At 44.0% G+C, this 24,615-nt stretch overlaps 1 protein-coding gene and 1 long non-coding RNA gene across 2 annotated transcripts in view; one reads left to right on the top strand and one right to left on the bottom strand.

Annotated features, from left to right (window-relative positions):
• Window positions 1-24,615, top strand: part of SLIT3 (slit guidance ligand 3) — a 592,234-nt gene that overhangs the window by 246,728 nt on the left and 320,891 nt on the right. The window lies entirely within an intron of this gene.
• The window catches only part of LOC144381090 (uncharacterized), a 188,017-nt gene continuing 184,809 nt past the window's right edge, over window positions 21,408-24,615 (bottom strand). The window contains exon 2 of the long non-coding RNA XR_013445610.1: window positions 21,408-21,456. This is a non-coding gene — a long non-coding RNA (uncharacterized LOC144381090). The remainder of the gene's footprint in view (window positions 21,457-24,615) is intronic.

The raw sequence follows: 24,615 nt of genomic DNA, 5'->3' as shown, positions 1-24,615 counted from the left end.
TTTTTTTCCAGCTACAGATATTTGCCTGTGCCCTGAGAAGGCTCCTGTGCCTTGGGTGTTGACAAACTTGTGACATGGCCTCACCCACTATAGCAGTCCCAGTGGCCCCTGAGAGGCTGTTGGCTTCATAAGACACCTGCCTGATTGTCCTCTCTGTTCAAGCTGGGTCTTCAGTCATCCACTGAAGAAGGTCCAGCACAATGCTGGGCACGGGGTGTTGCTCAACTCCCAAGGACCCCAGGCTCTGGCCTGTTCTTTGCTCAGTGTAATCTAAAGCTCTACATTTCAAGAACAGTATCTTAACTAAGTGGGGGATTTTTCTGAGCCGCTGAACCAATGGGGCAAGGGAGCTGGGTTCCCCTTTCCAGATTGTGATTCCTTGCAGAGGAATCCCATGCCACCTGCAGAGATGAGACAGAGGCGGTCACTATAACAACTTAATGTGGCTATTATTATCTGAAGCAAAAATACTATGGCATTTAACGTGCATTACTGTTACTCAGGTCTGGAACTCGGAACTTGGATCTGACTTTGCTTTTTATACTCAAAGCTCACAAGTACAAACAATTCTGAGTCCTTGGCAGCAACACTGGAGGAAATCTGTAGGCAAACTAAATAACTCTTGCTTCAAACGACCATGTCAGTGTGATGCTTGAGTTCTGATAAGTCTGGTTAAGAAAATCACTCTTTTATTATTGTCCCAGCTCATCTGTTACCCCAACTCAACTACCAGCTTCACCAGGGCAGGGAGTGTCTTACAGTTTGAGGAACTGTATTCAGTAAAAGATCACTAAGGACAGTAATAAGGAATAATAATAAAAAATGTTATTCATTGAATGCTTACCAAATGCCTGGTTCTGTTATCAGAATGCTTTACACCTTATCACATTGATCAGAGGTAAAGGCAACTCTGTAAACGAGCTGATGATACTGTGTTTAAGAATAAAGAAACTGAGGGGGCACCTGGATGGCTCAGTTGGTTAAGTGTCTGACTCTTGCTTTAGGCTCAGGTCATGATCTCAGGGTTGTGAAATCGAGCGCCACATCAGGCTCTGTGCTCAGCATGGAGTCTACCTGAGATTCTCCCTTTCCCTCTCCCTCTGCCCCTCCCCCAGCTTGTGTTCTCTCCCCCCTCCTCTCAATAAATAAATAAATCTTAAAAAAAAAAAAAAAAGAATAAGGAAACTGAGGCTTTGAGAGGTTAAGTGAGCTGTCCGAGAGACCACCATGGACAAAATGTGGATATTCGAACCTTGTCTGCTGCAAAGTCTGCTCTGCGTCCCCTCAGCTTCTCCTTTCTGGCTTGAATTTCATTCAAGGGACATTGAAAGAAACAAAGTGAGTTTTGGGGGCAATATGTGGATCTTGAGAGCAGTGAAATTGACATTTGGCTCCATTTTGTTTCCTTCTTTCCTTTCTTCCTTACACCACCACTTACTGGACGTTGTGCTAAGCTGACTATAGCCTGGTCCTGCTCTCAAGTCGCTGGTCACCTAGAAAAGTGGGTGACAACACAGTGCATCCTTGCGGCACAGCGGGCTGAGGGGCTTTGTGGAACCACACCCCGTGTCCGGCAGCAGCAGGGGAGAGAGCAGCCAGGGAAGGAGGCGTGGGAGGTGTCCCAGCAAAGAAAGAGACAACGGTGTATGGGAATGCCTGGAGGCAGGAAGGCACACAACATAGTCAGGGAGAGACAACACATCCAGGGGAGTTTGGTCAGACCAAATGGCCTGAAGGAGCTGTCATGGAAGATGCTGGTCATAAGACTAAATGGAAAGGTCACTTCGAGCCTTGCTGTGGAGACCTTGAGAGGATGCTGGAGGCGGAGACCCCAACAAAGATGGGTGCCAGCGCCTGTGCTAGGACAGAAGGCATCAGAGATGAGGTAAAGGCTTGGATTCAGAAGGCATTTCAATTGTAAAATCCACAGGGCTTAGAGACAGATTGGAAAAGGGGGAGGGAGGGAGGGGGGAATGGGGGCAAATGAATCTGAGGGTTTCAGCTAAAGCAATAAGGTGGATGTGGGGCGTTGTCAACCGAGCTGAGCATGAAGACGTGGCTTGAGGGGGTGGCCGGGGAGTCATCCCAAGTGCAGGTTGAGACCTGTTGACTTTGAGATGCCTGCAGGACATCCAGGTGCAAAAGTATATTTTTTCAGCTATGCATTGTGTTTTGTGTTTTTGTTTTTGTTTTTTCACAGTCTACAAATAGAACTTGAATCCTCCTTCAAGAAGTGAAGTTGCCAGTAAAAATAATGTCAGCATTAGTGTGTCTTGACTGTGGCTGGAGTAGGCCCCCTCTGGCAAAGCCCAGAATATAGAAAGCAAATGGTGTTTTTTAGCAGTCGGAGACAGGCACCCAGCTGCTAAGTAGAGGTTTAGGCCTGGAGAGGGGGCCAGAGGGTTGAGGAAGGATGGGGGTGGGCAGACCAATTACCTCTAAGAAGAAATCACGTTTGGGTTTTTAATTTTACACACATGGGGCTCATAATGCTTGCAAGAACAGGGCTTAGTGATGGTGGGAGATGGAGAGATAAGAGTGAGCCTCCCTTACTGAGAGGCTGGAGGGCACTGTTGCTTTCCACTGGACAGATTTTGGTGCTCACAAGAATGGATTTTTGGTGACGGTCAAGAAGAGAGTGATTCCCAACCCTCTCCTAGCTTTCATGGCCTTCTTCATGCCTTCCTAAATGTACAGTCCACCTCTCAGCCCTGCTCTGCCCAGAGTGTACCCAGGAGATTGTGGGTCTGGAGAAGTTTCAGATATACACAGGAGATTATTGCTCTCTCTCGTGCCTTACTTTTACTTGCATACCTACTTACTTTAAAGCAATGTCAAAGGGAACCGGTATCTTCTGCAGTGTATCGGATTCTAGGAGCCTCACCTCCCTTCTTGTATTAATTTAGGAATGTTTCATTTGTGCAAAAATGGTGCTGTGATCTTTGCTTTTCTATGCATGCCTTTCATCCTGTGCTCACAATGTGCTGTACAGATGTTCCGCTGCCAGACCCCGGTGCCCCCTAATTTGCTCTGCGATCCCCCACTAGTTACAGTCCCTCTAGGCAATACGTTTACCTGCAGGGCACACAAACAGGACACCTTGGGGGGAAGGGGTCTCCTCCACGCACTGCCTTCTACTTCTTTGCTTTTGCCCATCAAACTCCTCCCATACTCTGCCTTCTCCGTTCGGGCCGTACAGCTCCCTCTCAACAAGTTGTGTTCATGTGTTAATTCGATATGTCTCTATTGAGTGGCATCCTAAGTATTGTGCCTGTTGTGTCCCTAGGGATACAGCCACGAACAAAGAGTCAATCCCTGCATCCAGGAGCTCACAGTATAGTGGGGGAGATGACAGAAAAGTCAGCATAAATGTAAGTCTGGTATGTAGATCTAAGGTAGGGATAATTGCAGGGTGCTACGGGAACACAGAAAGTGGGCCCCTCACCAGGGTGAGGCAGAGAAGGCCTCCTATAGGAAGTAAGAGCTGGCTTGCTATGGTCTGGATCCTGGATCCTGGGTCTACTATTTACAAGTTGTATTATTTTGGGCAAATCACTTAACACCTCTGTGCCTTTACAATGTGATAATGAATTTAAAACTTAGTAAAGTATCTAGCACATAGTAAATGCTTAATAAGTACACTTCATTCATTCATTCACTGACTCCTTCATTCAGTCAGTGCCCATTGAGTACTGACCATGTGCTAGGCAGTGTTCTTGAAGGTGTGAAGAGGTGTGCCCAGGTCTTGGAAAATCAGTTCTTCTAGAAAGTAAATTACTTCCTCTCAGCCCATTTTATTCTGCATGGACTATATTTGGAGAAAGTCTTAGAAGTGATATTAATAGAAGTTTCTTTTGCCGCCTGTCGAAGCTGCAATCAAGAGGCCTTTGCTAGGGGTGAGGGAGAGCCTGGGCAGGGAGAAAGTAGCAGGTATGGCTCTGTCCAGCTTGCACATTTCAACTCTTCTACAGCTCCAGTTGGCTCCCACTGACTCCATCCTACAGCAGTCACCCTCTCCTGAGACCACCTTGCTCCCAACCCCCATCTCAAATGTAGGTCTGTTGGGTGCCTTAAAGTTTTACTGACACCCACTGCGTCGGAATACTTGAAATTCTTGGAAATAAAATGCACTGCTCCCAGGGGCTCTTCCTGGCCATCTTATTGACGTGTTCAGCTGCAGCTGCTTCAGACCCCCTCACAGAGAGGGGGAGGAGACTGCAAGCCAGTGCTGCCACCGAGACCTGAGCATGACCCAGCATCTCTGGGGCTGCATGGCCCTAGAGCAGCTCTGAACCGTGGGAGAGTCCTCCCCATGCTGTGATGGGCAGGGGCTGCAAAGATAAACTGGCACAGTACAGAGCTAGGGAAGCCGATGCTTACTGCTGTTGTGATGTTCCAGAAATGCAGCAGGAACTAGTCTCCTTTTCTGGGTGCAGAACACAGAGCTGGGCTCTTCAGCCACACCGAATTGAAAGATGATAAAGTACCATTGTTTGGGGTCATTCCCTTTCCAGCAAACCTTAGCCCCTTTTATTCTTGAGATATAATTCAAATAACACAGTATTCACCATCTTAAAGTATGTAGTTCAATTTTTAGTGTATTCACTATATTGTACAACCATGACCACTGTCAAATCCCATAGCATTTCCATCACCCCAAAAAGCAACCTGCTACCCATTAGCAGTCTCTCTCTCTCTCTCTCTCCCTCCCTCCCTACAGCCCTGACAACCACTAATCTACTTTTTGGCTCTATAGATTTGCCTTTTCTGGGCATTTCATATAAATGGAATCACTGATGTGTACCCTTTCATGTCTAACTTCTTTCACTTAGTATAATTTCTCCAAGATTCACTCATGCTGTAAGTATATAAGAGTACTTGTCTTTCCCTTTTACGGCTGAGTAATATTCCATTGTATGAATAGAGCACATTTTGTTTATCTAGCCATCAGCTGATGGGCATTTGCCTTGTTTCTACCTTTTGGCTATTATGATAATGCTGCTAAAGGAAATGGATGTGTAAATTTTTGTGTGGATACATGTTTTCACTTGTCATGGGTATATACTTTGGAGTAGGATTACTAGGTCGTATGTTAATTCTATGTTTAACTTTTTGAAGAATTTCGGAAGTGTTTTCCACTAAGTGGCTTTACCGTCCGTGTACATACAATGTATAATAGTTCCAACAATATATGAGAGTTCCAATGTCTCCACATCCTTGCCAAAACTTGTTATTGTCCTTTTTTTTCTTAAGTGTAGCCATCCTAGTGCCTACTGGATGTGAAGTGGTGCCCTTTCTTACGCATATTAATTTGGCTGTTATAGGCTTTTTCTACTTCTCTCTACCCATAGCTATCCTATCAAGGTCCAGAATTTTTCCTAGAACAAAAAGAAAAATGATAGACAATTTTTCCTATTTTGTATCTCTAATAGTTACATCCTTCTTAATGTTAATCCAGCCAGTATCTGCATAATTCCAATATTGAGCTCCCAATTCACATGCCTTCCAAAGACCAAGCTCCCTCTTATTCCTATTCTTTGCTAATTTTAAGACCTGAATTTGAGAAACCAGAGATAGCTACTCCCTCCTAAATCTGCCACCCTTCCTTCCCTGGGCAACTGGAGAGAGGAGAGAAGGAGCTCATTATTTTCACATGCTTCTCTTTATTTCCAAACCAAGGGGTTAATGAAATATACAACTTTGTTTGGAAGAAATTAAAAGCAAAGCATAATCACATCAGGACTTACTATTCAAGAATTTGTGCTTGAACATAGCACCAGCTCAAATATAGCTAGTGTAAAGTGTCTTCAACAGAGAATTTAATAAGCACATTATTAAGTTATATTAAACCAACTTCAGGGAACGGAGTATTTTCATGTATATTAGTTGTGTGTTCCTATTACTTCTATGCATTGGGGTTATATTGTTCTTATCATTAAAATGAGTCCTGAAGGATCTCCAGCAGCCAGTGAAATCATCAACTCATTGTGTATACTTGTGGGTAATCTCTGCATATTTTGTAACTCAAACTTTTCTAGTAAATTTAAATGGTCATGTGTCTCAACCAGCCCATATTAATGAGGTTTTAATTCAGTCTGATTTCTGACAAGACCAGAATAGTGAATTGCAAAGCAAAACAGACTTTGGTTTGAATTCCAGCTCTGCTCTGGCTATATGACCCTGGGCAAGTCACTTTTCCCTAGTATGAGATTCTGATATGTAGGTTTCAGGGCTGTTTTGAGAAGTAAATGAGATTACTTCTATAAAGTGTCAGCACAGGGACAGTCACATAAATAGCAGGCATTCAATAAAGGGAAACCATTAGTAGTAGTACATTTAAATAATAGGTGTGCTCCAGAAAGGGTACAAGTAAATACTTTTTTTGTTTGTCTTGTGGATAATGAAACATATTAACTAGATTAGGAAACTGATTTTTAAGGAAGCCCGTGGTGAGTCCTCTTTTGTAAATGGATGAATCAGAGTTTTATTAGGTTTATATACATTTCATTTTTTAATACCAGGATTTCTTAAAACGGGACACACCTGTCCAAAATCCTAAGGCCCCATCTCCTGTTTCTCAAAAATATCACGGTTTGATTCTCATGTTGGCAAATGCTGGTGTGGCAAACACCCCACCACCACCACCACCACCAACAACCTTGATATGAGCGGACTGTGTGTGAGAGCCAGTCCAGGTACCAGCTTCTGGGAGAAAAAGAGCAGTTTCACTAATCTTGCTCTCCAATGGGCTTTTAAGGGAAATCTCACAAAGATGTTTTGGTTAAAATGAAAGCGAAGTGCTCAAACCATAATAAGGATCTCAATTATAACCCTGGGAGAGCAGATGGGCACCGGATTTGATAGGGAGGACCCTTTTAGCACATATGTCTTTGATAACTTCTAACGCAGAGCCTGGCGCCTTTGAAATTAATTGGTCACTCCAAAGCAGTGTTTTTAATGATGCAACTGAGAACTTTTTGTTATGTAGAACAGTCCTTACTGGTGCTGACTTTGAGGATTGAATTAATTTTTCAGGAGTTCATAGTGCTTCAGGCTACCATTCCAGCTTCTCCTTGTTTCTGGGGATTTTTTTTTTTAATATGTAGGATGATTTTTTTTAGGATGATTTGTTTTAAGCATCTCCATTCGAAGGTATTTGAGGAGTTCTATTTTCTCTTTGGTCACTGTCTGAAAGAATGATTCTAGAGAGTTTGAAAATTCTCCAATCAGCCCTATAAACTGGCCTATCTCACTTTGCTACCAAATATTCTTCCTCCATCTTCCATTTTCCTTGCATATGCCATCTACCAGCAATGTACACACAGCCATTGAATCAAGAAGGCAAGTGGGGGAGGCAAGCTTCCCTCTTGGAGAGAAGTGCCTTCTTTAGAACTATAAGATTTGAATGAGGGATGAAATCCATTGCTTATTTTTTCCTTTTTATCCCAAGAAGGATTCTTAAGGCTTTCTACCAGCTTACTTGGGTTCCTAAGAGATTCTATCCTCATAAGTCTGGTTGCCGGAAATGAGGGTCTTGTCTAATGGAAATAGAAAGTACCTACTTTACTGTTAGCCTATCTTAGAGAACAAACTCAGCCTCCTCATTTTCAGAAGTATTTTCCAAATACTCTACTCCACACAGATTGCCCCCACTCTCTGAAGTCCTATAGGAACTATACTGTCTGCAACATTGGGTGTAGTATTTAATCATCCATAGCCATTTATCAAGTAATATATATTCATGGCAGGAAAAAAGTAGAAACTATCTTTTCGTCTGCCTTTCCCAACATTTTATAAATATGTCTAAGTGCTGAGGCCACTGCCAATGTAATGGATTAGGGAAATGAAAAAAAGAAAAAAAAAGCTCTCAAAAGCCTTCACTGCTCATCCTCCTGAGTCTGAGGTAGATGCCACTCCTGGGCATCCCCACAGTGTCTGGGACTTGGCTCCTTCCAGCACTGTTCATGCTCAGTTGTTATTAGCCGTGTGCGTGTCTGTCACCCCCACTATACTATGTTCCCTGAGAACAAGGAACTTGTTTTGTGTCTGTCTTATTTGCAGATCCGTGCCCAGTGCTTAGCACACAGCCTACACACAGCTCAATACATGTTGAATGAATGAATAAAGGAGTTCATGAATGAAAGAGCCATGTAAATTAGTTGGGGCTTCTTCTCCAAAGAAATGATACCGAAAAATGATGTGTGCATATCCAAGATATTTAGAATTGATTCAGAGAACGGTACTGTACTTCTGTAATTTAGTTTGGGCATAATGGTACCAGGAATCACGGGAAGAGTGACAGATATGGAATGTTGGGGCCAGTAACGAAATTGTGGGCAGCTGAACGTTTTGCAGCCTTCTTCATGTTGTATCGACAGTACATCTATTAATCACCACCTCTATTAGTTTATGAGCCTCACTTAATGCATCATCATTTGCAGAGGTGGGGAGTAGGAGAAAGGAGCCGGCTGTAAGAAAGATTTCTGTTCTCTGAGGGTAGTAGCTAAGCAGCAATGGTAGGATGCCTATTGGTGGGATTCTTCAGGTCATAATGTACACAAAAGACCTCTTCCCCCTCCCCTTTATTAAAGGATAATTGATTGAGGTCAGAAGTTTTGGAGAGTCCTGGGAGATTTTTAATCCAGTGCCATCATGCAAAGCTTACTACATCAATAATACGGTTCCGTAGGGGGATAGAGGAGTAATTGAGATGCCATACCAGCTGGAATCCAGATGAAGATACATTTGGAAGCTTAATCACAATCATGTTCTACACTAAATATTCATCCGTCTGTCTCCCAAAGAGGACAGGAAATTAAGTTGTCAAGGGCAGGGGGGATGAGGGTTTAGCTGAAAGAAGAAACCCACACCTCAGCCTTAATCTCTAAATATGCAAGACTGTCTTCGATGGTTGAAGCAAAATCCTCTTCTTTCCAGTTTTATTTTCTGAGAAATATTTGAGCTGTTTATACACAATTTATCAGCTTTACAGTTACCAAAATGGACTGTTAAGAAGCTCAGGCTCCTCGCTGTGGGATAAATACAGATGAACAATGCCATCTCAATAGAAAAATGCTTTACTGAGCCAATATAGGAAAGTATTAAAGTTGTGTAAACACGCAAGAAGGAGCAGGGGAATTCCTAAACAGAGCTGACGGGCTGTGATTGCACATGCCTTGAGGTACTGTGTCCCGAAAGTTGAACTAAACCCCGCATGTAGTCAGTAGGAATTATATTGCATACTGTGGGTTTTCTTTCATTCGTTTTTTTCTTTTTTTATTTCCAAGCTCAAATCTTATGGCCCTTTCAGGGCATCTAAATTTCATTTCAAAGGGTGATTTGAAAAATGCGTGTTGCTGCCATACATTAGATGATCGTCTCCTTCACATTTTGGTCCGACATGATGAATCAAACATTAGCTTTAATGAAGAGGGACAGTGGAGTTCAGTGTCCTGCTAGGTGAGGAGGTTGTGTTAGGCCGGGTGTCGCTGGGGGCAAGTAACAGAACAATCTCTGCTCAGATCAGTTCTCATAAGGGAATGTGTACAGGTTTCCCTGCTCTCTGAAAGTTCGCTCGATGCACATCACTTTTAGGAAAGACCTACCTTAGTACCTGTTTTTGCTAACTGCAGGAAATCCAAAGAGGATTTTTGCTTTTACAAAATGGTAACTGCTTCTTTGCTTTATGCCACTTCAGCTTACAAAAGGCTTCATAGGAATGCTCTACTTTTGTATAGCAGGGAAAATCTATTTTACCCAATAGAAGTCTTCAGGTGGGGGATACCGTAGATGCAGAATATTAAGGCTCCTGCCCTGCTACTCTGGGGCTCTCTTGGTGCTCTCCCTCCCCCAGTGCATTGACACCATTCTCTAACTGAGTCTTAGATGGCTGTAGGTCATCCCAGCTATCACATCCTGATACTTCAGTTTCCAGCAAAAGACGGGGTCATCTCTTCTCTAGGCTTTTCTCTTAAGGAGTAAACTTCCTAGAAGCTCATTAGTAGAATTGCTCTCACTTGAAACCTACCTCGGCCAGCCAGCTAATGATTACTTTACAGCCACCTTTGCTTAGAAGTGGGGGGAGGAACACACCCATCCTGTGAGTAAGACCTAGCTACCTATGACGTCACCGAATTCACGTGGTACAGCAGAAGGAATATGGGCTGTGTGGAGTCAGAGCTGCATCTGAATCTCATTCTCATCACTAAATAGCTGTGAATCACTTACCCTCAGTGAGCTTCACCGCCCCTTGGGTAAAATAGGAGTATGACCCACCAAGATGGCACACAGAGTACTGGGTAGGCACAGCTCCGTCATAACTCCCTTTCCACGTGTGCCTTTTCACTGAGTGGGTCTTAGTGCCAACTTGCTAGCTAACATGCGCCCGTGCCTCCTAGTTATAGGTGTCCATTTTGTGATGCTATCTTCTAATTACATGTACGGTGTAAAGTATAATTTACTTGGATGTATGTGCATATAGCTATATTTGACATGAATGTATCATAGAGATAATGTGTGTATATATATGTTATCTATACGTTACATACCTATTCAATCAACAGTTACATTTCAAGGAGCTCCCTTATGTTCCACACTGTTGCAGGCATCTCAGGGTTCTGGTTTAGTACTACTCAAATTGTGGTCCACAACTTCGTGTCAGTTGGCAAACTGTATGTTCCTGGGCTGGGGCAGATAAGTGCAGAAATTGAGAGTGACCATTTAGACACATCATTGTCTGACACTGCTAAGACATCCAGACCCATGTTCATCCTTGCAATACTTCATTTTTATTGTATTCTGCAAAAGTACTGGGTGCATGAAAGATTGAAAATTAACACAAAAACAGAAAGAGCTAGCTAGCCCTTCACGGAATCACTGGAGACGTTTGCTAGGACAGACACGTATCGAAGCTACTCCTTGCCTCCCAGGTGCTGAGGTTTATTTGGGGTGAGGAGAGACAATTACACGAAGTTGTTGAACAACAATGCAAAGACAACAGTGAGAAATAATGTCATAAGGCAGTCATAAATGACCCAGTGCCACATCAGTGGCTGCCATAGCACTTGCCACGGATGTCCGCAGGAGGACGAGGTGTCGGGAGGGTCTTCCCTGAGCAGGTGTATCTGTCTGGATTTCCCCGGCATCCCGGGCCTCCTGTTGGGGTCTGCTCTGTCCCTTCTCATTCAGCGGCCTGACGGGTTAACCTCCTGGTGAGCGAGGGCCTGTGAATGAAGCTGGATGGAGTTATATGTCAGACTGCAACGGGCACGCACTAAATATCCTGCTCCATTTTCCTTGACGGGGCTTTGATGTCAGTGCAAAACACGTCAGATTACACGGGACGTCATATCATGTGTCAAATCAGTGTTGGGGCTCCATCCTAACACTTTAATTAGTACGGGTGGAAGGAAAGGATGTATTATTTTTCTGTTTCAAGGCAAAGACCCTGACACCCACTGAGAACTGTTAGGTTCTGCCCAAGCCCCTTTTAAAAACACAGCCTGTACCCCCTAGGATAATGGCCATAGTGTCAAGCGAATGAAAAGAGCCGTGGGCCAGGAGGTACAAACCTCACTAGACTCCAGTCCAACCGCAACGCCTTGTGTGAGCTAGAGACACCCCCCAAGTGTCATCTTCAGCAACATAAGTGCTTGTTAATTACCCACCTTGCAGACTTCCCAGCCTTAAAAAGTAGCTACTAATGCTTTCATATATCTCATCAGAGTATTAGGTTTTGAAATGAGATAATGCCTTGATAGAGCTGCAGAGGCCACAAATGATGACAAATGGGCAGGGAAGGCCGTGTAGAGGGGAGGGGAGGGGGGAAGATGCCAGTAGAGACCTTTGCTTTTAAGAACTGTTGTCAGTTAGCAGCCCTTTACTCCACAACGGGAAACACCTGCAAACACCTTGCTTTGCTTGTGCCCCTGCAAGCAGGCGGGGGTGTCAGAGCTCAGGGACGTATCCCATCCAGAAAAGCGCCCAGGCATGAACAGAGCCCTTTGCCGTTTGTGAACGTGGCCCTGAGTAATGAGAAACCTGGGCTTTGCTCTCTGCTCCCGGAAGAAGGTCGTCCAACTTAATACTGAGTGAAATCTCTGAGCGTCGATAAGCTGCATTCACTTTGACATCTAGACTCCTGTGTAATTAAGACCTCAGGTCTGGCGCTTGGTTTATCAGTGTGTCAATTCTCATTTACATAAGACTTCGGTTTTCCCCACATCTCTGCACAGACGCCGCCAAAAAAAATACTATTAACAATGAAAGGGCTGAGGATAGAGTTACACAGCCCATCGTGTCTTTAATCCCTGCTTAACATTTCCCTTAAAAAGAACATTGCCCTATTCGGAAATTAAACGCAATGTGTTAGATGTTCTTTATGGAGGGCGAAAGGAGGTGGATTTTCCACTGCTTTATTCTGAGCTTAAAAAACATCCGATTTCATGCCCTTTATTCAACTGTGAAGCCGAATCTGCTGCATAATTGGAGGGTGGTTTCTTCATCTTGCTTCTAGAAAACAACAGGCTCTTCTCACCTCCCTGTAGCTGGATGCTAAAACCTGAGACTAGACTCAAAGGTCCCCTAAGTGTGTTAATCTAGTTTTGTTTATTCAGACTGAAGTCTGTTGGGTGTAACTGGATCCTACAAAGGAGAAAAGTGACTTCTGGGCTGCTGGAGACCATCCTTCTCTCCCCATGGAGTTTTCTCCAGGGCAAGGAGCAGTGGGGACCCAGCACTTTGGATGCCTCTTCTTCTTCTAACATTAATGGTAATGAGGCAAAAGCATTTATTGTTGCAACTCAAATGAGAAAAAGCATGTCCAGGAGAAGTTAGGGGACTCTCACAAGACCACACATGGAGTTGGTTATATGACCTGGGAAGTAATGCAACTTCTACAGGTCTTCATTCATATCAATAAAATGTACTCGTCTGCAAAATTAGCGATCGGGAGAGAAGTCTAATAAAAAGGCACAGGGAAAGGAGATTCTGGTCTGTATAATAGGATTCTAGGCCCTGAGGTATCTGTTTTAAGTAGAAAGCCATATGAAAGGATGGAAACTTGGAGTTGCTTTCAAGGAGCCTCCATTCCAGCTCTATCACTTACTACTTACTGTGTGACCTTGGCCAAGACATTCCACCTCTCTGGGCTTCGGATACCTCATCTCAGAAACAGATTCTTAAAGTGCTCCCTTTGCAGTGTTGCTGTGAATACTAATGAAATAAGTCTATTAAACTACTTGGAGGAGTAACTGACCTAAAGTTAGCCCTCAATTCATATCGCCTATTACTAGTAGCACCGCTATTGTTTTTATCCAGATGGCCATTGCCTTCTGAATGAGACAAAAACAGCGATTGAGTCCCCTACTGCCATATAGTGCCCCCATGTAGTCTGTCCTTGATATCTGGCCAATCCTAGCAGGCCCAGGCAGTCTTGGAAGGCACCCAAGAATCTAGGTCAGTGGTTCTCAACCTGGGTTCACATGAGAATCATCCCAGGGAACTTGGAACAATACTGAGGGTCCCATGCCTAGAAATTTTTATTTAATTGATCTGCAGTCCAGCTGGGCATCAAGAGCTCTCCAGATGATTCTAATGTTAAGAATCCCTGGGCTAGGGAAGGGCCCTATTAATTTGGATATTGAAAAAAGTTCCTGAAATATGAATGGGATAATAAGCTCTTACTTCCCAAGTATGGAGGTTACTGCTGTTGTTATGTGAGATCCTGGTAGATAGTTTAGATTGTATGTTAACAGTCTTCCAACTATTGTAATGTGAATTAGGAAAAAAATATTTCGAAGTGATATTCTTTAGGTTTAAATTCATTAAAACTAAAAGTGGAAGGGAGTATGTATAACTTCAATTTAAATAAAACATAAGTTAATATTTATACATTTATGGGTTTAAAAGTATGACTTTGGAACATAAATGACTAAGGTTTGGGGTATAGTATGAAGCAAATATGATTGTAATCATAATTCTGAGTATATTAAAGAATAAAATTGTTGAGTAATTCTGTAATTTGTATCGTTTGAAAAAAATAAAGGTAGATTTATGGTGGAATATGGTGAAACTTCTAACCCATCTAAGAACACAAACTCCTTGGTGTCTCTTAACTTACTTTTGGGATGCAATTGGAGATAAAAATGTTACTCCTTATTTACTCCAAACTCTAATTATAATTACTTTGTATATACCGACATGGTTAATGATAATGGCATCCTGTATTTTAAGAATGCCTAACCATTTACAAAGCACTTGCACTTACATTGTGTAATCAGGTTGCCTGATAACTTGCTGTGGTTGGGTTAGGAGCCCCTTCTCCAACTGGGGAAAATGAGGCCTAAGGGGTTAGTTAGATGGCCTGTCTCACGTTACACAGATAACATGTGGTAGGGCAAGACTGAGACCTTGTCATCTAAATCTAAAGTAGAACTTTCTGTTTTACCACTCTTGTTCTTCTAAGCTCTTCCACATGAAGTTATAAAATCTCTCAAGGGCTCCTCTCACTGTGTGACTGGATTTCCTTTCTGATAACTTGCTCCACACTCAAGAGCATTCAGGGTTACTTCCAGTATTAGAAATTAATTGGGCCAGTTAGGTCACATATGTACAAAACCAACTTGGTAAGACTCCTCAAACGTCTCTTCACTTTATACTCCTGACCAACCCCATTTTTTTTAATCTGGACAGTAGCCAGAATCATCTTTGAAAACGTGTCAATCCATCATGACACTCCTTACTTAAATCTCTGCAATAGCTGTCCATTTTGCTTTGCAGAAATTCTGAGCCCTGCCCCTCCTGGCACTCTGGTCCAGCTCATCTCCTGGACATCCCTTAAACAGGCCACACTCTTGTTGCTCCATATCTAGACAGTGCTGTTCCATGCAACGGGAATGCTCTTCCTCTCCCTCTCAACCCTGCCAAGAAGACCTCATTTCAGTGTTTCCTCCAAGGAGTGGAATTCCCTGACCTCCTAAGTGGATGGGACCCTGCCCTTGCCCTTCCCCCGCCCCCATTATTTTCATGCAGCAGAACAGGTCTACCAACCTACCAGTGGCTTCCAAGCTGCTTTTTAAGGACAGGAACATTCTAGTTAAACCCAGGATAGGATACCCAGAGCCCTGCCAGCCCCACCTTTCCATGGCTCCCCCAGAAGTTCTGAGGCAGCATATAAGAACCCTGCAGCTCTCAGAACACAGTGTTAAAACCAAACATCTGGTAGATAAATACAGCACTGGAAGTTAGAAATCTGTATTTTATTCCCAATTTATACCACTTTCTACTTTCTGAGCCAGTAAGTTGCTTTTATTGGCCAAATTTTAGTTTCCTTACTATTAAAATAAGTACAATACTGCTTATCCTACTTAACTCATTGAATTGTTTTGTAGACAAAATAAGATAAAATGAAAATATTTTGAATAGGTAGAAGCACTTTACATTATTATTTGAGCCTGATACGATTTCTTCTCCTTAAGGGCTTTTAAATGAAGGAAGACAGACTGATTTTCATAGATACAAAGGTGTCCTGAAGACATAAACACAGTGAAAGAACAAATGCATTATTCATTAGTGTTATGGATTTAGGTGGGTCATCAGAAAGAGACAGTGTTCTGTGGCAGGAAGATTTTCACCTGCGAATCAGGAGACTTGAGTTTGAACCTACTTTGTCATCAAGTTACTAACTCTGGGAATCTGGTCAGTCGTGTAACCTTGGGAATCTGGTCGGTCGTATAAACCTGGGAAGCTTTAATGGCCCCCATCTATAAATTGCAGAGGGTGTGAGAGTGGGTGGGGAAGTAGAGAAAGGCATTGATACTGCGGTAGTTTGGAGGATCACGTGACACAAATAAGAAAGGTCTCTGGAAAGAGCAAATTGCGTTAGCAATGCAAGGCCTTAGTATTATCCAAGTGCTTGCATTACTTAGGCAAGGGGAAGTCAAGAAGTTGTCAGGGAAGGCTGCCCAGAACAGCAAGGGAGTACCAAGAATGACTTGAGTAATGACAGGGAGAGAGCAGGTCTCGCCAGAGAACGCGTGCTTCGGGCGAGGGTGCAGCCTGAGACAGGGCTTATTTCCAAGGGGCTGGCGGGACCCAGCCAAGACAGTGGGTCATCCCGCCTTCCCAGGAGCTGAAGTAGCTCCTAAAAGCTCTGGATTACAAGGCAGAGGACTGCATCCAGGTGGGCAGAACGTGTTAAAAGGATCCCAAGTACACTCAAGGGTGTTTGTTTTCAATTGGAAGATAAGGATTAACTGGATTAATGGAGCCTCATGGGTGGAGAATGTACAGACGCTAATTGCCCCTAAATTACAGTGGATTCCATTGGAATTGTGTACTCTCCTCTACAAGCCTAACCGCTGCCCCTCCTTCCCTCCCTCCCTTCCTCCCCACACAATGCTAAATGAACATGTCATTGTAACTGAGATGAAAGGCCTTGAAATTTATTTTCCACTTCCCTCCAAGATCTCTTGTTTGCAAAATACAAGAGGAACTAGATTACTAGTCTAGTTTCAGTTTGTTTCATACCAAAAAAAAATGTATTCCAGGAATTCAAATTTCTGGAAGATGTTTCCGAGCCCTCTTTTCCTTACTGGGTCTCTCTGCCACACCAGTGGCCTAAAAATAAATGGTTCTCAGAGTTGAGCGTGCTTCAGAGTCACCTGGAGACCCTCCAAAAGCACATTCCTAGGCCCTGCCCCAGACTCTCTGATTCAGTGGGCCTAAGGAGGTCCCCCAAACTTGCATTTGCAGCAAGTTTCCCAGTAACACTGATGGTGGCCATCCCAAGATACACTTCAAGAACCACTGACCCTGGGAAAGTCAAAGTATTTTAAAGAACCTGGTCAAAGAAAAAAGAATGCAAACCTCAAAATCCTGGGGCTGTATCTTCTGGGAAACGGAGGTACAATCACTCAGAACTTCAAAATTATTCATTTCCCAGGTCAAATGTACATATTCTCTTGGATTTTATAAAGCTTATGGGGTAAATGTGCCTTGCTATGCATGGGAAATGCAAAGGAGTCTGGAAGTAGGGCAGGTTCTTGCTGGTGGCCCCCACTCATTCCTCCTTCACTCTGGTTTGCGCACCTCCTCTTTGTCGATTATTATTGTCAAGCAGCTTTTTGGCAACTGCACAGGCATCACACCTGCAGACCCCTGAAATTTCCCTCCGCCTTAGCCCCACCAATACGTTTCCAGTCCTGTTCCACATGTACTTATAGATCACTTCTTCTCTACAACACTGGGTAAGGCTTGGGATACTTTTGCTAATGCTTCCAGAACATTGCAAAGTAATGTAACTGTGGACAGTGAATCCACAGATTTGGGGTTTTAGTTCTGGCTTTGCATCTGTCTTACCATGTGACTATGGAAAGAACACTCTAAACCTCCGGGCATGATTTTACTCATCAATTGAAGGAGAAAGTCTAGCTAGATGAGTGGTTCTTCCCCTTTAGGGGAAAATGAAAATTAAGCATATAGACCTCTTCCCAGGAAAATGCGCATGTTCATGACATGCAAAATGTTGCTTACAATTTTTAGACTGTGTAAATAATAGTATAGTAATAGCAAGCAATAATAATAGCTGACATTTATCAAGTGTCAACTTTATGCCAGGCTCTGTGCAAAGCACTTTACATCTATTACCATATTTAATCCTTTCAACAACCCTCTGAGGTCATCAGACCCAGTTTCTACTTGAGAAGATCATGGCAGAGACCGGAAGGAATGCATCTCAAGTCACCCAGTAGTAAGCAGCCGAAGGGGGATTTAAGGCAGTACACTGTTCTGAAGCTGGTAAACGGTCCTCTGGGTTAAGGAAGGGACCCTGTTCTAGGTGATATTTCAAGTTCCTGAAGTTCTGATGTCCCAGGATTTGCATTTTTTTTTTCCCTAAGTCCTGAGAAGCAAACATTGGGGAAATGATCCATGGTGTTCTCAAGGCTTTTGTGCATCAGAGGTGATCACAAAAGTTATAATTTAAAGGCGATTTGGGGTTCAGACTCAGAAAAGCAAGTCACTTCTGTCTTTTGTGTCTGTCTTAAAAATGAACGCTTTCTTATCACAGCTTCTAACCAGAGGCAGCAGCCTCCTCCCAAGGCAAGGGGAAACACCCGTCTCGGCTTGGGCAGGTCAGTGATGTGACAAGATAAAGGGCAGATCCTTAATGAAAACCACTCTGCCTCCTGCCAGCAAAGGAGTTTTCTTAGTGCATTTCAAGTTCGCTAACACCTCTTCCCAGATCAATGGCTTTTCATAAATGCACCAGGAGATCTTTGAACCACTAATGCTTCAGGGGCTGTTTAGGTTTGGAGTCAAACTGTTTAATATAACTCTCCTCCAAGTCTGGCTCTATTGAAAGGTCTCAGGAAACAAGGCGGGGGGATGTATAAAAAGCAGAACTGCCATGGCCAAGTGACATCCCCCCGCCTAGGCCTCCTGTTTATACAAGCAAATTGGACCAGGCTGATTACTTGCAGGAGGGAAAAGAAGGAATGAAATGACATGTGGATCATGGTGGAGTTGAGTGAAAAAGAATCAGACGAAAGGTGCCTTTTGATTGGAGGGGAGCAAGGCATTTGCTTGAGGTCGGGGGAGCCAGTGATTGGCTTCATCAACAGACTAGGTCACCCACAGATGAAGCCCTACGATAGATACTGCACTGTGCCAGGGAGGTGTGAGCCAGGCTTCCCGTGTTCCCAGGAAAATGAGTGCCACTTCATTTACAACTTCTCTCAACACTTAAGCTAAAGGAAGGGTCTTGTTCAGAAGGTAGATGACCGTTGGCATCAGGAGACATGACACCAAAGGGGTTTCCTGTGTCTGTGCTGCGCCCACACCTGCTTTCCCAGAGCCCTTGGCAAAGTCATCGTAATAGCTGGCATTTCCTGAATGTCCCCTGCCGGCACTGTGTTCTGTCTTTACCCCATTGAAACCTCACAGCAATCCTTTAAGGTGGACCCTCTGCTGTTATTAACCCCACTTTCAGACGGGGAAACTAGGCCTCCAGGCAGATAAGCAACTTGATCAGTGTCACATCCATCTCGGGTGGGAATCTAGATGATCTCCTCCTCTTCACCACCAAACTATGTCTGTCCACCTGTGTGAACATGATCCACCATCATCGAATGTTTAGCTCATTTACTCCTAAAGATCTAGGACCTAGTGATTATTTCTTGTATCCCCTCATTTAGAAACCAAGCCCGTTGAGGGCATAGACCATGTGGTCCTTTCATTTTGCCTCCTATCACAGCGCCTGGTAGAGTAGACACCTGATCCCCATCTCTTATTCTTGAAAAGTCCCTCTTAAAGTCACTTTAGGGTTTTGTGGATTTTTTTCCCCTGATTATAATATTAATACAAATTCAGCACATAAACTATTGCTTTAGGCACCAAAATTTTATAAAGATAAAAAGAAGAAACCCCCAGAGGTAACAGTCATTAACACTCTGGAATATAGCCTTCTACTCTTTTCTTTATGTGTGTATGCACATAAATATATAGCTTAAAGAGGATTACACTATGTATGTCGTTTCGTAGCCTGATTTTTTGCTAATGACATATCGTGGGCGTCTCTCCCCATCGGTAACCATAGATCATCAGTCATTTGTATGTCCTAATCTTGCAGTGTTCCCCTGTGTGGCCATTTCAGCATCCATTCATCTGCACTTGATGAGCTGGGCGCTCCCTGGTATGTGCCCATCCCTACAAGATGCCGTGAGCACATCTACGCCGACAACTTGCTGCTCCTGTATTTCAGTCCCTGCTCTTGGCCTTGCTTCTTGGAAACTGCACTCCCTCAGCAGTTGCTTGGATTACAGTTCTAGAAATGGCAAAATATATACGTTGTCTGTTGCAGGAGGCCTTGGAGACTTAGACAATCCAGTTTTTAATATGAAAATTGGGCTGTGGCATTGCCCTTAAAACAGAAGGAAGTCACAAGTGCCCATTTCTGCCTCAGTTCCTCAGGACATTCTTGTCTCTTCTCCTGTGAGCACTCCATCCCTGGAGTCGCCACAACCTGGGGCTCATAGCTATTTCCAGAAATGCCCTGTCTATGAAATTGCTATGGACAACTGATCAACCTGGGGTCAAGGGTTAATGAATGTTAGCAAGAATGTGGGGTGAGGGGCCAGACTGGGGATCTGGGAGTTTGGGGAATGAACCACTCCTGTTTTAATTTCCCGGGCTCGAGTGCATTCTGGGGAATCACAGGTGGCTGAGTCTGTGTGAGGACCCAGCCAGATATGAGGGTGGAGCTGGGGGAGCATTGGGGGGTGGCAGTGAGAGCTAATACAAATACAAACCCCAGAAACCTTATTTATTATTTTTCATCAGCCAAAAGAAGGCAATTTTTAGATTTAGATTTTTTTTTTGATGAGCTGTCACCATGGTGATAGAATTGGAAACGGAGTGGGACACAAACAGCCTGGGCTCCGTGCCTTGCCCAAGCTGTCACACGCACCTCATCCTCCAGAAGCAAACTGATAGCGTTCTTTTTCTGACAACATTGCTGTTAGACCATTTGTTGAATTATTTGCATATGGTGACTCTAAGAGACCCCCAGAGCTGTGTGTTCCCTCTCTATCAAGAGGAAAGCTATCCCTTGGGATCTTTGCCACAGAGAGGTCCAGGTTCCTACATGCCTGGGCTCTACCAGGTAGGGATGACATTTCTGGATTCCCCACAGTGCATCCTGCAGAAGGAACTTGTGAGAAAACAAAATCAAAGACAAGAAACGAGTGAAGAATTTACCATCTGTTCCAGGAAAATTTGAGTCTCTCTACTTGTCTCTGGACCCACTTGGTTTGGTCTCTTGCACATCACGTCTACAGAACCCACCACAGGGCAGAGGTGCTGGAAGAGACATGTAGGACGTATAACCTTCCAGAATGATCCAGGCACTTAGGAACCCAAGTTGCTGCTTCCATTACTGAGCTGGAACTATCTGAATTCACTCCTGTTCTTCTTTGAGTGATCGTTTCTTTCAGATTCCAGATGGATCCAAGATAATTTTTTAAATCCTCTTAACTCTCTGACTGATTTCAGAACTGTATCCAGAGAAGTCCCTTCTTAACATCCTTCTCTGATTTGGGGCCAGCAAAGGAGGACAGATTGCATTCTGAAACTTCCAACATTTTTTGCCCTGACTCACTTCCATTCAGGCCTCTTCCCTGAAAAAGGACCAGCCCCATTAATGAAGAGCTATGTCCTAATGAGAAGTAATTTCATTGTACCAATTGTCTTCTACTTCGGTGAGATTCAGATGTGTCTGGAGACTTCAGGAGTCACAGTTGGCCTCCAGTCCCTTGGCCCTATGAGAATTCTATACGCCTAGGTAGGAACTGCTTGAAACTGCACCTGTGTTTTGGGTTCGTGTCTTCTCTTCATTTTGTCTCCTCCCCCTCCCCCCGCCCCTCCCCCCCCCCCCCCCCCCCCGCTCCCGCAACCCCATTCCTCTGCTACTCTTCTTTAAAGACAAGCAGGGGGTGGTTTATTCTGGGTTGCTATCAGTTTGCTTCTGGAGGATGAGGTGCGTGTGACAGCTTGGGCAAGGCACAGAGCCCAGGCTGTTTGTGTCCCACTCCGTTCCCAGTGACAAACACTGCTGCTCGCCTCCCTGTCCAAATCTGATAACACGTATGTTCTCCCAATTCCATGCTGTTGCTCTGGAAACGGAAGCATCAGCACGATCTAGAGTAGAATTATGGCTTAGTCAACCTTAAAGTCTCACAGCCCTTCTGGCAACTTCTGGCAGGAAAAGCATATCCACTCCCACTGCCCAGTGAGAGGTTTGTGACCGACAGCTTTCTCTCCCCACTGGAAAAGTTTGCCTCCTAAAGTTAGAGAAGGTGTGTCTGCCCATAGCTCACTTTGGGGGAGTGTAGTTTATTAAAAGAGGTCTCAAACTCGAGCACCTCAACCGAATCCCAGCCCTGCTGCTCACAAGATAAGGCACAATAAGCACGAGCTGTTATCACAGCCCCTTAGAATACCTCTGTTCCTCCCAGGGTTGACGGGCCATTCTGGAGTCTCCAGGTTGCTAGACCTCAGTGCTGCATTCACATTCAGTACTCAGCTCTCAGGATGAAGCTCCCGGCTCAGAGGCTTACCAGCTGGGTGATTGGTCAGGTTCTTCACCTTTCTGATCCTCCCATGGGTTATTCATAAACAGAGAATAATTATGCCTACCTCAAAGCTGGTTTTGAGGATAAATAAGAGAGCATGTATGAGGCCCATAGCTCAAGACACATCCAACGTGACCCTCTGGGAGAATCCAATTCTCCACCTTCAGGATATAAATGTTTCCACTGGGGAGAGAAAACAGTTCTTTCCCTTTCCCTGCATTCAGTCCTTCATCTCTTTCTGAAAATGCACCTGCCCTTAGGATACCTGCTCCCCTCTGTCTGAAGAGATGGGTGAAGCATGGGTGGGAAACCCAGCCTCTGGCTCCCTTACTCACACACTGACACACCCACCCAAGCTTTTCTATCTCTGCTAGTGCCTTGCAGACATGGCCTTTAGTATGGTGGGAGAGCCTAAGAGTTTGTGGCACAGGAAGATGAAGATTATAGTAGACAACCATGAGAGAATGTAACTAGGAGTGGGAAGGAAAGAAAACAGAGGGTGGGAATGAGGAGGGGAGAGAGAGAGAGAGAGAAGACTTCCCAATGTACTTAGAAGTCCCCTAGGTTCCTAGAAGCCTTTGGGGAAAGTTTACCATAACTTCTTCTCAATGCCACCAGACTCCAACCCAAAGGTCCAGAGCTATCAATAAAGAACATAAGGGCCTGTGAAAATCTTTAGTCTTATAATCATTCTTCTTTAAATGAAGCCCTAACATAGCACACTCCCCCCCATTTTAAATAGAGCCCTAACATAACACAACCTTTTTTTTTTTTTTTTTTTTACAAAGAACAAACCATTTTTTATTGTAATGGAGTAAGTGAAACCCCAAGGCCATCTTTGCCGAGGTACTCCCTGCCCAGATACCAGCATGTGGGCCTCATGGAAGAACTCACCCCAAAGCCCTTGGTTCTCAGGACCTTCTTAGAGGCGTGCTGACATTATCCATGCCTGTGTGCATCTGGACATTTGTGCAGCTCCGCACCAAAAGATGGGCATCCAGAGTGATCAAAATGTGGCTGATGTGACCATAAATAACTTAAGAAATTTTCGGGAACACACAGAAAGAAACTGTGCTCAGATAATGGAAGTTAGAGCTTCCGTTTCCTTAGGCACCTTTATATAGGCAGAGAACATCATTTTCGAGTGAGCATCACTGGAAGTACAAAGGCTACGGTGCTTTCACAAAGAAGGTGATGCATTTTTGCTTAGTACCTGTTCACCTTTTGCTCATTTTCTTGTGGAGCAAAGCAGGGCTTTAAGCTTGAGTGGGGTGAGTTCCCTCTTGGTGTGCTTCTGTGTTTAAGCATAGAGCACTTACTCTGTTGTTTACTTGTCATGCCTCTTGTTCTCCTCAGGAGGGGAGTTAGGGCAAGTGCCAGAGAATTCTGTCACCTTTACATACCCTATGTTTCATCTAAAACAGTGAGGAGCCTGAAACCACTTCCTACATCAACCTGTTACCCCAGACACATTTTGTCCAACAGGATACCCTTAGATGCAAGAAACATTGGTCTCTGGCTCACATACAACCTTTCATTATTTTCAACAGCAGGATTATTTTTGTACAAGGCAAACATAAGAAATACATAGTGGATATAAACTCAGTCTGCAAACATCAGTATATATAATGATTTCTCACACATGCCCACTTTCCACAAAAACTAAATCTTGGGCACTTCTGCATCCCCCTGCCCCCTTTCCCAGGGCTGTGTCAAGCTCCAGAGTATTTAAATGGTGCCCATATACAGAAGAGGGTGATGAGCATCTAGTTCATGGCACTTAAGTCTGTCTACCTTGGCATCCAATAAGACAACCACCTCTCTTCATCCAACTCCCTTCTTCCCTACGGTTCTGCCCAGCACAGGAAATTATCCTTCTACTTCCTTGCTCCTCAGAGGCTCTGGGAAACTCTCAAAGACTATCTTTCCTGCAAGGCTGCTAATTGCCACCATGAATCTGTTATTCTCTGATGCTCCTGCACCAGGATAGAGTAAAGGGAATTCTGAGAGACCTGGACACCTCACTTGGCTCTATCTGGCAGAGTTATGTCTCCTCAGACCTCAGCTTCTCTCATTCCTCTTCATCCCATCCATGTCCAGTCCTGGTACTTGGGAGAGAGAGGTTAAGAAAGGGGTCTCTACCCCATGCCTATCTGTGTCTCAACTCCCTTCATGATCCTTTTAAATATTTTCCCCAGGAGGAAAAATCTTTGGAGGAGGGAGGTTACTAATTCTGACGAATCCAGTATACCCCAAGTACACTTAGGGCTTAGATCAGCACGGTCCAACAGAATTTTCTATGATGGACATGTTCATTATGGTAGCCACAGCTACATGTGACTGGTATGACCAATGAACTGATTGTTTAATTTTAATGGACATAAATTCAGATAGCCACATATTGGACAGCACAGGTCTAGATTTTTCAAACTTAAAAGCCAAGAGTTAATGTCTTTGTTCTCTATATTGTATAGGACAATCCACCCTA

This window comes from Halichoerus grypus, chromosome 2 (genome assembly GCF_964656455.1).
Source record: "Halichoerus grypus chromosome 2, mHalGry1.hap1.1, whole genome shotgun sequence".
Classification (NCBI taxonomy): domain Eukaryota; kingdom Metazoa; phylum Chordata; class Mammalia; order Carnivora; family Phocidae; genus Halichoerus; species Halichoerus grypus.
The sequence above is the reverse complement of the archived record's forward strand: the minus strand, read 5'-3'. Positions and strand labels throughout refer to the sequence as shown.